Source organism: Bombina bombina, chromosome 7 (genome assembly GCF_027579735.1).
Source record: "Bombina bombina isolate aBomBom1 chromosome 7, aBomBom1.pri, whole genome shotgun sequence".
Classification (NCBI taxonomy): domain Eukaryota; kingdom Metazoa; phylum Chordata; class Amphibia; order Anura; family Bombinatoridae; genus Bombina; species Bombina bombina.
The window spans coordinates 479,073,322-479,091,003 of NC_069505.1; the positions used below are offsets into that span (position 1 = coordinate 479,073,322).

Here is a 17,682-nt window from a genome sequence, read left to right on the forward strand (position 1 = left end):
ATAACTTATTGTTTAAGGTAATTTTAATGTTGGGGAGTTTTGATAGGGACCTGTCACAGATTGCTTTGCCTATAATGTATATAATGTATATAATATATATAGGACTCCACTATGTTATTAATATCACTATTTCAAAGATTGATAATTTGTAGCCTTTAGGGATTACATGCCATTACAACGGTTACCTTGACAACCGGGTACATGTTTACATGGTGGCATATATCTAAAATAGTAGATCCAATATTGTGTAGCCCCAGAGAGAGAACTGAATATCTATACCATCTGAGCTTTTTATCTTTGTAAATATAAACTGTAAATATCTGTTGTGTCTCACAAAATATTATATTTGCATTGCAGAAAGGTATATCCGGGTTGCTATGGCAACCGGCGGACCTGCGCACTGAGCTCAGCAGGACGCCGGTGGCACTTCCGGTAATCTATGGTGATGGTGGAGGGTAACGTATAAAAGTTTTGTTATTATTTGGGATATTGTAATGGTCTGAGGACAGGGCTAGCCACCCCGAAACGTCACTGATTAAATAAATGTTATTTGCTTAAGACCCGGCGAGTGCGCTCCTGTTTTTGAAATTTGTATATATATATATATATATATATATATATATATATATTCCATATAAACACCACTAACACAGTGATTAAATAATTATAAATTTAATAGTGATTTAAAAGTTCATATAAAAATGCCCTTTTGAGGGCTTCAATAGACAGTTAGCATACAACAAATATACTTATAACAGAGCCGTAGTCAGACCGGTTATTGTAGTCAGACCGGTATTGCACTGACGTATGGCGGGGGGCTCTGCCCCCCACCATACGTCAGGGCAATACATGAGAGAGAAAACGGAGCTGCATAAGGATTCAGTTGCTGCACAAATTATTGTAGTGTGGCAGTCTGGAGAATATCCTTTAGTGCTCCTTAGTTTAAATACTGCCGGATAGAGCGCATTAGCTGACCGTGGTACAGTGATCTATATTGTGGATTTCATAACCGGTCTGACTACGGCTCTGTTATAAGTATATTTGGTGTATGCTAACTGTCTATTGAAACCCTCAAAAGGGCATTTTTATGTGAACTTTTAAATCACTATTAAATTTATGATTATTTAATCACTGTGTTAGTGGTGTTTATATGGAATATATATATAAGCACATAGGTCTATCCCCATATCCCTACATCCCTATACACTGAGCTGCAATACAGAAAAGGACTTCTGCTACCAGAAGCAGCTTGTGGACATCTGAGGATCCGTGGAGGAATAGAGGATTGAAAAGAGGAAGACTACACTAACACTAAGGCATTATATATACCTCATATTGTGAGGATACACCAGGTGAGCGTGGATATTTCACCTTTTTATTTATCTCTATAGCTTGAACGTATTACACAAAGTGTGCCTTTGTGCGCCTGTCTTGTCCTATACTTTCAGATCCTTAAGAGGAACCTCGCCCAGCGGGGGATCACCTTTCTTTCCAGACGGGCTGCCAAATATTCACAGCACACAGGAACTAGAACTGTGGATTATAAGGAACTTTTTATAACCACAGACTGGCCAATTTCTGACAAATGAGACTGTTTGCTACATAATTTGTATTGGTCTTGTGTATATATATATATATATATATATATATATATATATATTCTGGGTAACGGATGGGAATATATATTTAGACGAAACAGATTACTCACACTCTTTAAAAGCGCTTAACCATTTTTCTTTTTGTGATATATATATATATATATATATATATATATATGTATGTATGTATGTGTGTGTTTGTATGTATGTGTATATATATATGTATGTGTATGTGTGTGTGTGTGTATGTTTGTATGTATATATATATATATATATATATATATATATATGTATGTGTATGTATGTATTGCTTGGGTGTTTCTTGATCTGCACTGTGTATGTTGCAAATGGTTATTTTGCTCTAATTAGTTCCTCCTGATATATTTCAATGGCAGCTAGTTTCTGAATATTCCACTATCATCAAATGGAATGTGTTGAGTTTCAGAGTTCAGCGCACATAGAATGGAGAAAAACAAAAACAAAACCAAATTATGGTGCAGTATGTCAGTACTAGGCAATCAAAAACTAAACGTGAGATTTAAATGTGCTCACCTTGTTTAACCTCAAACATGTGAGGTATGTTGGAAGCATGGAGGGGATGTAATCCCTATCTGTGGTAAAGATGTTTCCAGCTGGTATGCAGAAACTTTTAGCAGGTGGAAATCTTGATATCCCTGGAGTAGAAATATGTTGGTATTTCACACAAAATTCTCCTCTCTGGAGTTAGGTAGAGACACTTTAATTCTTTTTGCTGGATTTCTTTCCTTGTTGCTGTTTATTTCTTTTCCCCTTCTTTATACTTGAAAGACTTCTCCTCTCTGGAGTATGGTATAAACTTTATTTATGCAAACCAATTAGTGCTCAGTTTACATACTATGAGATCAATTGTGGATATTAATTGCAGCACTCATGAGATGTGTATAAATGATGCTTGCAAGGACACAAAGTGAAATTTAAAATAAAAACACTTTTATTTTCCAATGTCCAATAAAAAATGATAAACAGAAATCCTCTTTGATAATAGTCCAGATCAGGGACAGAAATAGGTGAGCAGATGAAATATAGTATATTTCTTTAAATCCGGTAGTGAGTTTTTTTTTTATCAGGGCTGGTGCAAAAACAGCTTGCTGATAAAAATTAGTGATATTGTGGTATAGGATGCTGTAAGTACAGCTGGAGGTAAATTCCTTGTGTTGGTTTTGAGCTCTGAAAAGCTCCCAGAGTTCAGGTGGATAAGTTGGTGTTTATGATGGAAAACCGTAATAAATAGTTACATGAACTGCTGTAAATACAGCTAGATGATGATTCCTTGTGGTTTTTTGAGCTCTAGATAGCTCACAATATCCGGATGGATGTGGATTCTTAAGCCTGTCAGTGACAGGGTCCGTTGCTGAAGTGTTTGAAGCTTGGTCTCCCTGGACAGGAAGTGACGTCAGAAGTGGGCGTGCCCTTACGCGTTTCGTGAATTACATTCACTTCATCAGAGGGTTTGTATGTATGTATGTGTATATATATATATATATATATATATATATATATATATATGTATGTGTATGTGTGTGTGTGTGTGTATGTTTGTATGTATATATATATATATATATATATATATATATGTATGTGTATGTGTGTGTATGTATGTATGTGTATATATATATGTATGTGTATGTGTGTGTGTATGTTTGTATGTATATATATATATATATATATATATTACACATACACACACACTTATTTGTACAGAATTCCAAAAGTATATATTAAGTTACACACTACTCCAGCAGTACTAAAGATGTAAATGCACTGTTGACTGTTACTTTAATTTAAAATTAAATATATAAACGATATACAAATTAATATAGCCACAAAGTAATATAATGAATAAGTATCTAAAGTGGAAACTATAATGAATTATTTTCTAATTCACAAACGGCTAGATTACGAGTATTAAAGGCTATTTACCTTACGTTATTAACCCCTATTCTGCCGCACCCCAACATCGCCACCCCTATACTAAAGTTATTAACCCCTATGACGCCGCTCCCCAATATTGCTGCAACTAAATAAAGTTATTAACCCCTAAACCTCTGGCCTCCCACATCACTACCACTAAATAAACCTATAAACCCTAAACCACCAGCCCCCCACATCGCAACAACCTAAATTAAACTATCAACTCCTAAAACTAACCATAACTAACTAACCCTAACCCTACCCCTAAACCGAACCTTAACATAATTAAAATAGATTTAAATTAAATTTACAATTATTAACTAAATAATACCTATTTAAAACTAAATACTTACCTGTAAAATAAAACCTAAGCTAGCTACAATATAACTAATAGTTACATTGTAGCTAGCTTAGGTTTTATTTTTATTTCACAGGTAAGTTTGTATTTATTTTAACTAGGTAGACTAGTTTGTAAATAGTTATTAACTATTTACTAACTACCTAGTTAAAATAAATACAAAGTTACCTGTAAAATAAAACCTAACATTACAAAAAAAAAAAAAAAAAAAACTAACATATCCAAAGAAATAAAGATTATTCCTGTTCTAATACCCTTTTTTTTTTAAATAAAAAAAACACCCCATATTAAAAAAGAATAAACTACCAAGGGCCCTTAAAAGGGCCTTTTGTAGGGCATTGCCCTGAGATAAACAGCTCTTTTGCTCCAAACAAAATACAAACAACCCTAACACTATACAAACCCCCACCCCCCAAACTACCAAGGACATTGCTCTAAGTTAAACAGCTCTTTTGTAAAAAAAAACACCCCCTAAAAATATACATTACACCAAATATAAAACAAATTATCAAAAATAAAAATAATATTCCTAATACCCATAAAAAAACACCCCAAAATAAAAAAAAACTAATCTACAATAAACTACCAATTGCCCTTAAAGGTGCCTTTTGTAGGGCATTGCCCTAAAGATATCAGCTCTTTTTGTGAAAAAAAAAGTACAAAGACCCAGTAACATTACAAACCCCCACCCCCACAAATCCACAAAATAAAAGAAATAAAAAAAAACTATCTAAAAACCTAAGCTACCCATTGCCTTGAAAAAGGCATTTGTTCTTTTACTGCCCAGACCCTAAACTAAAAAAAAACCACCCCAAAGCCCTTAAAAAAAGCCTAACACTAACCCCCTGAGGATCCACTTACAGTTTTTGAAGTCCCGTTTGAACGATCTTTATTCCGGAGTTGAAGTCCTGATCCAGGGGTTGAGAAATCTTCATCCAGACGGTCTCTTCAATCTTCATCCCGGTGGCGAAGTCCTGATCCAAGCGGCGAGAAGTCTTCATCCAGACGGCCTCTTCAATCTTCATCCAGGTGGCATCTTCTATCTTGATCCCGGAGGCACGGAGCGGGTCCATCATGAAGACATCCGGCGCGGAGCATCCTCTTCATACAGTCGCCGCCGTACACTGAATCTTCAATACAAGGTACACGATCCAAGATGGCGTCCCTTGCATTCCTATTGGCTGAAAAATTTGAATCAGCCAATAGGAATTAGAGCTGCTAAAATCCTATTGGCTATTCAAATCAGCCAATAGGATTTAAGCAGCTCTCATTCTATTGGCCAATAGGAATGCAAGGGACGCCATCTTGGATCGTGTACCTTGTATTGAAGATTCAGTGTACGGCGGCGACTGTATGAAGAGGATGCTCTGCTCCGGATGTCTTCAGGATGGACCCACTCCGCGCCTCCTGGATGAAGATTGAAGAGGCCGCCTGGATGAAGACTTCTCACCGCCTGGATCAGGACTTCAACTCCGGGATGAAGATCGTTCAAGCGGGACTTCTTTTAGTTTAGGGTCTGGGCAGTAAAAGAGCTAAATGCCCTTTTCAGGGCAATGGGTAGCTTATTTTTTTTTAGAATTAGGTTTTTTTTATTTTGGGGGGGTTGGTTGGGTGGTGGGTTTTACTGTTGGCGGGTCTTTGTGGGGTTTTTTTTACAGGTAAAAGAGCTGATATCTTTGGGGCAATGCCATTCGTAGTTTATTGTAGGGTAGGTTTTTTTTTTATTTTGGGTGGGCTTTTTTATTCTGATAGGGCTATTAGATTTGGTGTAATTCTTTTTTATTTTGGAAAATTTCGTTTGTCATTTTCCGTAATTTAGTGTTTTTGTATTTAGATACTTTGTCATTTTTACAGTAGTGTTAGGATTTTTTTAATGTGTAGTTTAGTTTAATTTAATTGGTAGTTAGTTTAATTTTTAGTTTAATTATTATATTAGTTTAATTGTTAGTTTAAACATAGTTTTTTTAATTTGAAAGGTAAGTTTTAATTAGATTTAAGCTAGGGAAATTGTAATTTTAATCTAAAGTTAGGGGAACGTTAGGTTTAAGGGTTACTAGTTTAAATTAGTTTATTGCAATGTGGGGGGCTTTCGGTTTAGGGGTTAATAGTTTAGTTTGGTATATTTCATTGTGGGGGCTTGCGGTTTAGGGGTTAATAGGTTTAGTATAGTGGCTTGCGGTGTAGGCTTAATAACTTTAGTATAGTGGGGGCGATGTGGGTTAGATTAGGGGTTAATAATATTTAAATAGTGTTTGCGATGCGGGAGGGTGGTGGTTTAGGGGTTAATAACTTTAGTATAGTGGTGAGGATGTCAGGGAGCGGCGGAATAGGGGTTAATATTTTTTAAAGTGGCGCCGATATCGGGATCGGCAGATTAGGGGTTAATAAATTTATTATAGTGTTTGGAATGCGGGAGGGCTTCGGTTTAGGGGTAAATAGGTATGTATGGGTGTTAGTGTGCTTTTTAACACTTTAGTTATGAGTTTTATGTTACAGCTTTGTAGCGTAAAACTCATAACTATTGACTATAGATGGCATTACAGATCATGTCGTTTTAGGCTGTAACGCTCGCTTTTTAGCCAGAATGCAAAACTCGTAATACCGGCGCTATGGGAATCCCATTAAAAAACATAATTTTTATGAGTGCGGGACTGACGTTGCGTTACAGACTAAAAGGCTTGCGGTACAGCTGTACCGACAAGACTTGTAATGGCTGCGTTAGGGAAAATGATGCGCGATGGGCCACAACGCTGCTATTTGACTCATAACGCAAAACTCATAATCTATGTGAAAGTAAATAAATTATGGTAGTTCCATAATTATTAATATGAAATATAGTCCCACATTCTATTTCTGATTGATCATTGCATAGAAACATTAAAGTGATATGCAACCCAAAATGTTTCTTTCATGATTCAAAAAATTTAAATAATTATAATGGATCCAAAAGACACGTAGAATGCTAAATATTATGAATGTAGAATAAGGCAGCTACCATTATATGTATTTTAACACCAGAACCCAGTCTGGCTTTAGTTTCTGTATGAGGTTGCATTGTGATATGAGGTGGAAAGGGAAACGTCTTGTTTTGATGAGCCATTGGGTAGCTGTATATAAGGAACTTTCATCTGAAAATGTCCCTGCTAAGTAGACAATGAAACATAAAAAGATGAGTAAGGGGGCGATTTATCAAGCTCTTCGGCAGGCACAAGAGAACCTGCACGCTGTATTTAACAAGCAGCGGTCATCAGACCGCAGCTTCCCTACCCTTTCGCCAACCTCTTAGGTGGCGAATATCAATCTCCCTGGACAAGTCCGACCGGGGACATTGGCAGCTCATGCCCATGCGGGATTGCATGTGAGCGCAAAATAGCACTCATGTGCAATGCTGAATTCCGCCCCTGTGCGCCTCAGATTGATAAATTGCCCACTAAGGAAGACCTCTATTTCAGATTATCTGAAGACTGATATGTTAACAGTCATTTGGCGTAATCAGGGACTGATGAGTCACAAGGTAAAAAAGTAGTGGCTTTGCTGCACATCACAAGATATACAAATAGGAAGCAACCAGTGTAATCTGGTAAGAACACACAGAATCATGTGGTGGTGGTAAGTAGGCACATTCATTACAGTTCAAGTGAGCCTAATACTAGGATTTCTGAGAGTTCGAAAGCATTGCCTATAGAAATCTACAAGCTTTATTGCGAGTTGTTTGGGGTAAGTGTAAACAAGCTGAAGAAGAAATATTAGTTCTGCAGCCTGTTAAGGATGTATGGACAGCTGGATATTTTAGCAATCGTGACATTTTTTTTATTGAGAGACCCTCAAGTCAAAATTAAAGTTTTGTGAATCAGATTGAGCATGCGATTTTAAACAACTTTCCAATTTACTTCCATTAACAAAATGTGCACAGTCTTTTTATATTTACACTCTTTGAGTCACCAGCTCCTACTGAGCACGTGCAATAATTCACAGACTATATGTATATGCAATTGTAATTGGCTGATGTCTGTCACATGATACAGGGGGAGTGGAAATAGACATAACTGTAATTTGTCATAAAAAAATCTTAAAATCATTTGCTGTTCAGACAATGGGGCCAAATTATCAATGTCCGCCGCACATTGATAAATGCCGACAGCATACGCTGTCGGCATTTATCATTGCAGAAGCATTTCACTAGAAATGCTTGTGCAATTCCGCCCCCTGCACAATCGGCCGCTAGCAGGGGGTGTCAATCAACCCGATCGTATGTGATTGGGCGGATTGCTGTCTGCCGCCTCAGAGGTGGCGGACGAATTAAGGAGCAGTGGTCTTAAGACCGCTGCTTTTTAACTCCTGTTTATGACGAGTTTGAAGGCTTGCGCGGAAACAGTAAATATGGGGCTTGTTAAATCGGCCACTAAGTGCTATTGCATTGTCTTTTTATCATGTGTTTGTTTATGCAAATCTACTCTATTGACTGGTCCTTTAAATATTAAATACATTTTATAAGCATAGCATTAAAGTTATTTCCCTCCCTCTAGTGATGGTTGCACCATATTCAAATCCTACGTAAAAAAAACAAACTAAAAAGTTTGTAGTAGATGCGCTCCCAAAGTAAGGATATCAAATCCCAATACAATATAATGCGTGTATTGAAATGGTACTACACATACGATCTGTCCAAAAAAGCGGGTCGTCTAGTAGCCTAGTTTCCGAAAAAGTTGCGGCGTCACATCCACAGATGAAATCTAAAAGGCAAAAGGGAAAAGGCGCCCATATAGTGTAGTATTATATGGTAAATGTCGTTCGAAAATCTGTAGTCAAATATTACTCACAAGTCTCCTAGCACTACCAAAGTGCTTTATGCGCAGTCTGGACCTTACAGCGTCCAGTGAGCTCGCTCCTCGATATGTGTGTAGATAGTTAGCGTATATCCTCTGTGTGAACCCTCTCAATACTCAGGGATTTCACTGGTAAAGTGCTTGTGTACTAATCTCAAACTGATGTTATGAGGAGTAGTCAAATAAGTGCACCCAAGTACCTAAAAACCCGTATATTGTGATTTAAAGAACAAGGGATAATAGCAACCAGACCTCCATAAATGACAACAACAAAGAGATATAATCGTAAAAGAATCAAAAAATAAATGTGTAGCACTCTGTACAGTTCCTAATGGATATATGGAGGGAGCGTGTGCAGGTAGCTGAGTCAAGGTTTTATCCCCGAGTATATGTAGCAAAAATATAACAACTTTTTACAAGATACTATGTACCCTTGCAGCTTCAGTGAATCTAAAAGAAGCAGACTTTATTCAATTCACTCACCCCACAACTTCTAGCGGTCGCCTCTTATACTCGCTTTACTTCAGCCGGTTCCCAGCGAGATCCCGTCCGGGGGAAGAAAGGACTTACTAGGTGATGTGAAGAAATCCTATTCCCTTTCACCCACTTCCACATACAGCGGACGCTGCTCCGTTGTGTTATTGCTACCTATCAGCTTTGTTTGAAGAATCGACCGCTACTGCACACCTCCTTTTCCGCCGCTCTCTCTGTGGTACTGGATCTGTGTAGCAAACTCCTCCTAGTTTGCAAAGCAGACGTAAAACAGCAAAATAATAGATCTGGACTCACTTCAAAAGGTAAACTCCTTTTATTTCAATGCTTCAATACTTAAATATTTCTTCCAAAACAATGAAAACAACACATCCATGGAAGTGTAAAATAGCATGGTCTTACGTGTTTCGGCAGGACAAGTACACCTTAATCATAGCCCATGGTGGTCTATGAAATATTTAAGTATTGAAGCATTGAAATAAAAGGACTTTACCTTTTGAAGTGAGTCCGGATCTATTATTTTGCTGTTTATTATCGTAAAAGCACTGTATTAAAAACATACAATTAAAATCACAAAGCGTTTCTCAGTGATACACTGTTTCCTCAGGTGAATAGATATACAATGTTACATATCAAGCTTTTAAAGACCGCTGGTGTCCTCATATTGTTATTGCGCATGCGTGTGTCAAATGACACGCCCCCTCAATCTCCGATCCTAAAATGATCTACAATTGGTCCAAAAAGTCAGAGGTGGGTTTACGCATCCTGCAACTGAATGAGGAGGCCGCGGTGTACATACTTCATTTGAAAAAAACCACATATTTCACAATCTTAAACCATTATCGAACTACCTTACCCTATATTCCTAGATGCTGTACATATAAGCCACACAATAACCTATAAACAAATATCATATCAGCACTTGTGCAATTTAACAAATGTGATAAAATATATTGATATATAAATAATTCGTTTTACCATATGTGTATAGTACTGTTATAGTGAATTTAGTAAATTGTTGTCTCCCTTGTGTAGAAAAAATTATCGTGCCCTGTGACATATATTCATCAGATTTAACATATTGAAATAATGTCATGACTAATGTAGTGCTTCTAAGTGATACAGTGTTAAAATCGTGAATGATTAAACATATTATGTATGTTCTATAGCCAAGTATATGGTCTATGTGTATTTAAACTATTCTATCTAAAAATTATGTGCCTATTAGTGTAAAACAACATATTGCCCTTAAAATAACTTAACTATCAAATGCTGCCATATCGATGTTCTCATTCAGACCAAAGGGGGAAAGAGTCTTTAATTTCCATATCCAGAATGTCTCTTGTTGTCTTAATTTAGTGAATCTATTCACTCCCCAGGTATCTGGAATTTGTTCTATAGGGATCATTTTGATGACCTCTGTACAATCTCGATGTTCACTGACTATATGTCTAGGTATATTTAGTTTGACTAGCTTATGTTTTATGTTTCTACTATGTTCACCCCATCTTTTTTTGATTGGTCTACAGGATCTTCCAACATACTGTAAACCACAAATGCACAGTAGTAAGTATATAACGAAAGTAGAGTCACTTGTAAAGTGCATATTAATCTTAAATGTTTCACCCGTAGAATGGGATGTAAATTCATTGATTTTTCCTGGAACGTAGTTACACATCCCACATAGTTTCCTGCCACATTTAAATGTCCCAAATGGTTTCAATTTAAGACTAGTATTACCCTATGTTTTTTTCTTATTCGGCTCAGTTTGAAACCTAGTTCTTATCTGTCTAACATTTTCCTTTTTCGTTAATATTTTACTAGGAGCCAGTTTATTCTTAAGTGTAGGTGCTCTTCTGAATGTACATTGTGGACCACTACCTAGTAAATCATTTAAAATTGGGTTACCTCTTAGAATAAACCAGTACTTCTTCAGAATTCCTTCAATTACCCAATGGTTGCTATTATACCTGGTGATAAAACGTATGGTATTTCTTTTATCTTTTCTACTCAATATTTTTCGACTGATTCTTTTCAGTAAAAAGATCACTCCTATCTTTAATTTTTGCCTTTTTATACCCTTCAATAATCAACTCTACTGGGTAACCCCTTTCCATAAACCTTTCTTTTAGGATCAGGGCTTGTTTTTTAAACTCCCTAGTATCCGAACAATTCCTCCTTATTCTTCAAAATTGGTTAAATTGTATATTCAGTTTCCAAGGCAAATGGTGATTACTTTTATATAATAGATAGCTATTAGTATCAACCTCTTTGAAAAATGTCTTAGTGGCTACTTTGCCTTCACTATCCCAATAGAGCATAGGATCTAAAAACTCAATACTTTCATGATCGAGCTTAGAGGTAAAGTTTATACCCATATCATTCTGGTTAAGGTGTTCAATAAATTTATTAGCTATAATATGGCTAGATTATGAGTTTTTGTCGGTAATGGTGTGCGGTGCTAACAAGCCTTTTATTCTCACCGCTCACTTAAGACAACGCTGGTATTACAAGTTTTCTGCAAGCTGGCGTTAGCCTCAGAAAAGTGAGCGTTGAGCAAAATTTAGCTCCACATCTCACCTCAATACCAGCGTTGCTTAAGTCAGCGGTGAGCTGGCTGAACGTGCTTGTGCACGATTTCCCCATAGGAATCAATGGGGGAGAGCCGGCTGAAAAAAAACCTAACACCTGCAAAAAAGCAGCGTTTAGCTCCTAACGCAGCCCCATTGATTTCTATGGGGAAAATACATTTTATGTCTACACCTAACACCCTAACATGAACCCCGAGTCTAAACACCCCTAATCTTACACTTATTAACCCCTAATCTGCCCCCCGACATCGCCAACACCTGCATTATAACTATTAACCCCTAATCTGCCGCTCCGGACACCGCCGCCACCTACATTATAGTTATGAACCCCTAATCTGTTGCCCACAACATCGCCGACACCTACATTATATTGATTAACCCCTAATCTGCCACCCCCAACTTCGCTGCCACTATTTTAAATGTATTAACCCTTAAACCTAGGTCAAACCCTAACCCTAACATCCCCTAACTTAAATATAATTTAAATAAATCTAAATAAAATTCCTATAATTAACTAAATGATTCCTATTTAAAACTAAATATTTACCTATAAAATAAACCCTAAGCTAGCTACAATATAACTAATAGTTACATTGTATCTAGCTTAGGGTTTAATTTTATTTTACAGGCAAATTTGTATTTATTTTAACTAGGTAGTTAATAGTTATTAAATAGTTATTAACTATTTAATAAGTACCTAGCTAAAATAAATACAAAAGTACCTGTAAAATAAAACCTAACCTAAGTTACAATAACACCTAACACTACACTATAATTAAATTAATTAACTAAATTAAATACAATTACCTAAATTAAATTAGCTAAAGTACAAAAAAAACAAACACTAAATTACAGAAAATAATAAACAAATTACAAGATTTTTAAACTAATTACACCTAATCTAATCCCCCTAACAAAATAAAAAAGCCCCCCAAAATAAAAAAGCCCTACCCTACACTAAATTACAAATAGCCCTTAAAAGGGCCTTTTGCAGGGCATTGTCCCAAAGAAATCAGCTCTTTTACCTGTAAAAAAAATTACAAATCCCCCCCAACATTAAAATCCACCACCCACACAACCAAACCTACTCTAAAACCCACCCAATACCCCCTTAAAAAACACTAACCCCTTGAAGATCACCTTACCGGGAAAAGTCTTCACCCAACCGGGCCAAAGTCGTCAACGAAGCCGGGAGAAGTCTTCATCCAAGTGGGGCGAAGTGATCTTCCAGACGGGCAGAAGTCTTCTTCCAGACGGCATCTTCTATCTTCATCCATCCGGTGCGGAGCGGGTCCATCTTAAAGACATCCGACGTGGAGCATCCTCTTCATCCGAAGGCTTCTTCCAGAATGAAGGTTCCTTTAAATGACATCATCCAAGATGGCGTCCCTTCAATTCCGATTGGCAGATAGAATTCTATCAGCCAATCGGAATTAAGGTAGAAAAAATTCTATTGGCTAAAGCAATCAGCAAATAGGATTGAAGTTCAATCCTATTGGCTGATCCAATCAGCCAATAGGATTGAACTTGCATTCTATTGGCTGTTCCAATCAGCCAATAGAATACGAGCTCAATCCTATTGGCTGTTTGTATCAGCCAATACGATTTTTTTCTACCTTAATTCTGATTGGCTGATATAATTCTATCAGCCAATCGGAATTGAAGGGACACCATCTTGGATGACGTCATTTAAAGGAACCTTCAATCAGTCTTAGCCGTCGGATGAAGAGGATGCTCCGAGTCGGATGTCTTCAAGATGGACCCACTCCGCGCCGGATGGATGAAGATAGAAGATGCCATCTGGATGAAGACTTCTGCCTGTCTGGAGGACCACTTCGGCGGGCTTGGATGAAGACTTCTCCCGGCTTCGTTGAGGACTTCGGCCCGGTTGGGTGAAGACTTCTCCCGGTAAGGTGATCTTCAAGGGGTTAGAGTTAGGTTTTTTTAAGGGGGTATTGGGTGGGTTTTAGAGTAGGTTTGGTTGTGAGGGTGGTGGGTTTTAATGTTGGGGGGATTTGTAATTTTTTTTGCAGGTAAAAGAGCTGATTTCTTTGGGGCAATGCCCCGCAAAAGGCCCTTTTAAGGGCTATTTGTAATTTAATGTAGGGTAGGGCTTTTTTATTTTGGGGGGGGCTTTTTTATTTTGTTAGGGGGATTAGATTAAGTGTAATTAGTTTAAAATTTGTAATTTGTTTATTATTTTCTGTATTTTAGTGTTTTTTTTTTTAGTACTTTAGCTAGTTTGATTTAATTTAGGTTATTGTATATAATTTAGTTAATTTATTTAATTATAGTGTAGTGTTAGGTGTTAGTGTAACTTAGGTTAGGTTTTATTTTACAGGTACTTTTGTATTTATTTTAGCAAGGTAGTTATTACATAGTTAATAACTATTTAATAACTATTGTACCTAGTTATATAAATACAAACTTGCCTGTAAAATAAAAATAAAGCCTAAGCTAGATACAATGTAACTATTAGTTATAGTGTAGCTAGCTTAGGGTTTATTTTATAGGTAAGTATTTAGTTTTAAATAGGAATCATTTAGTTAATGATAGGAATTTTATTTAGATTTATTGCAATTATATTTAAGTTAGGGGGTGTTAGGGTTAGACTTAGATTTAGGGGTTAATAACTTTAGTATAGTTGCGGCGACATTGGGGGCGGCAGATTAGGGGTTAATAAATGTAGGTAGGTGTCGGCGATGTTAGGGATGGCAAATTAGGGGTTAATAATATTTAAATAATGTTTGTGAGGCAGGAGTGCGGTGGTTTAGGGGTTAATATATTTATTATAGTGGTGGCGATGTCCAGTTTGGCAGATTAGGGGGTTCAAATTTTTATTTTATTGTTTGCAATGCGGGAGGGCCTCGGTTTAGGGGTTAATAGGTAGTTTATGGGTGTTAGTGTACTTTTTAGCACTTTAGTTAAGAGTTTTATGCTACGGCTTTGTAGTGTAAAACTTTTAACCACTGACTTTAAAATGCGGTACCAGTCTTGAAAGAAGAAGGTTTACCGCTTACTTTTTGGCAAACTCGTAATACCGGCGTTAGGCAAATCCCATTGAAAAAATAGGATACGCAATTTACGTAAGTGGATTTGCGGTATTTCCAAGTCTGGCCAAAAAAGTGAGCGGAACACCTGTACCTGCAAGACTCGTAATACCAGCGGTAGTAAAACAGCAGCATTAGGACCGGCTAACGCTGCTTTTTATGCTTACTACAAAACTCATAATCTAGCCGAAAATGTCTAAAAATTAATAACACTATTATTTTTCATTTCAGATCTTCATCTGGTATGCTATGCATTCAAAATTCATTAGAAATATGAAATATATTGCATTCCTATTGAGATGCAATTCAATGCCAGGATGTTGAATGCTATGATTCTGGGGAGGGCAAATGATTGATAGTGTAATTGTTTATTAATATGATCACTAGAAACATACTGTATTTGATATTGGAGTAATCAGAAAAATGACATTATATTACCCCATCTATAATCAATATTGTAAATAATTAATACAAGGAAGTAAAGTAGTTTAAATAATCACTTTATAAGGATGTATTAAATTGTAGTAAAAATTTATGGTAAGATTATATTTATGGTTGTCTGCTGTCCCCTAGGGTATTAAAACTGGTATGACAGCCAAATGAATTGTCTATTGGAGCACATACAGAGCCAATCAGGGAGGCGTCTCCCAGGTGACCAATGAGAGGGACAAGCTCCGAGAGCCAATCACAGACAAGCTTCCAAAGGGCCTATCATATCATTTCACCAATGATTAAGATTATATAAGCTGAATGCAAGATGAGAAAGGAGGCTAGCTGACTTTTGCTGAACTGGTAACTGGATAACTGGCTGCGTTGGGACACAGTCATTTTTAAGCAAATTGGGCTACTTATTCTTATCCACATTGCAAATACTCTTATTTTCATATGAGGTGAAACAAAGAAGTTTTGGAAGCTGAATTATCGATTTGGTCATTTTGGGTGAAGTATACATGATTGTTAAATATATATATTATATTTAAATCAAATGTATATAGTAACTATAACTAAATTACAGTTAGTAATTTTAAAAGGACAATTTGTATTTTAAAACTTGTGTTTCATAGCCCTGTGTATTTTAAAACTAATCATTAATGCTAAGTAATTTATCTTTGTAAATATATATATCTATAATTTAGAATTTGTCTTAATTGTAGATAATTAACAATTTATTTCAGCTTAGATAAATTGGCATATAAACTGATTGTTTACAGTTAGAATATATATAACTTCTGGTATTTAATTAGAGTTGTATAAAATCATTTGTAGGTTAAATAGCTTAATAGTATTAATCTGAATGTTAGTGGCTCATATCTTGGTATCTCATTGTGGTATTTTAAATGCAACTCTGATTTGGGAGATTATTGTGAATAAGGTAATTTTATGATCTTTGTATAGCATTTAAAGAATAATTATTAAATATATTATATTATAACCCTGTCATATACTGACACACATAATTAGCTTTTGATTCACAAAACAAACGCCTACTCCTAACTCAGGAGGCTAACTAAACTTTGAATTTATATATATATAAATATGTATTAAAGACAAATGGCCAATACACATGAAATAATACTGCTCTCAGTTAGTGATATAACCTTTAAATGGTGCAGACCCTATTATAAATTATATAGCAAAATACTATAAGAAAAGAAATGGGACATCATAATACATGTACCAATAGAAAGATAGGGAATCAAGCACTTTGATAACTGCACTTTGATAACTGCAGTATTTATTAACCTCTAAAATTAGTGTAGTTGGTACATGTCTAATATATAGAAATACTCAATATTAAAATCACATATGGCACAAAGTTTTCAAGAATTGTATCCACATTGTGTTAACCTTATAACTGAAGTCAAGTGACTTAAAACTTCACCTTGTATATAATACTGACCCGTATGTGTCAGTTTAAAGACAAGATATTCAGCTTGATACACTTTCACCTCTCACTACTTACCACTTAAGCTACACCCAGCTGCTCACAGAACCCCATGAACTCAAAAGGCCATATCTGGGCAGGTATAATCATAGGGATCTAAGCTTAGTGATAAGGTGTAGGTATATACATCGGTACATAAATAATTTAAAAGGTCTAGATTAATTGACCATAACCGTGAATGGTTTGATGACTCATATAGAGTTTCCAAATCCTTATCCTTGTCTAACTTTACAGGTTAACATTTGTACAAGTGTGGTAGTCATAGGGACCGGTCCTATTATGTTCTAGGAGGAATTCTGGAAGATATTTTAATATTCACTGTATTTGTATTTTGTGTTTTGAATAAATTTATGTATTTAAGTCTTGTTCGTGATCTCCTGAGTACATTTGACACATAATAAACCCATAAGGTTGATATTATATCATGAGAGTGTTGTTTAATTCATTATAATTAAAAGAGTGCTGAAATCCCAGTCTTTGCTAAAGTGATATTAATTTATGTCACTTTGTCTTCTAATAAATAATAAGTGATCTCTATTTTATGGATCTGCACCACATGCCAATATATGGCGAAATTAAAAATCTGAATTTTTTCAGAAAAACACTCCGATAAACTTTAAGAAATTTTGCAATTTTTCCATTTACAAAACTTTATTCAATATATATATATATATAGAAAAGCAAAAAAGAAGCACTCACTGGATTTTCATCAAAAAGTGACCAGAAATTTAATGTAGTTTGTGACGTTTCGGGACAACAACAGTCCCTTCCTCTGACAAATAAACACTGAACAAAAGCTGCCTTAAATAGGCTCCCAAATACACTCCCCTCAGGTTCAGCCAATCAGGCTGAATAATTACACACACCCATTA

General features: G+C 35.9%; 1 long non-coding RNA gene across 1 annotated transcript; it reads left to right on the forward strand.

Moving 5' to 3' along the window:
* The first annotated feature begins 354 nt into the window (after positions 1 to 354).
* LOC128666790 (uncharacterized) lies at positions 355 to 15,945 on the forward strand. The gene is made up of 3 exons (XR_008403271.1): positions 355 to 432; positions 10,754 to 10,790; positions 15,439 to 15,945. It is a non-coding gene; the product is annotated as an uncharacterized LOC128666790 (long non-coding RNA).
* The last annotated feature ends 1,737 nt before the right edge of the window (positions 15,946 to 17,682 follow it).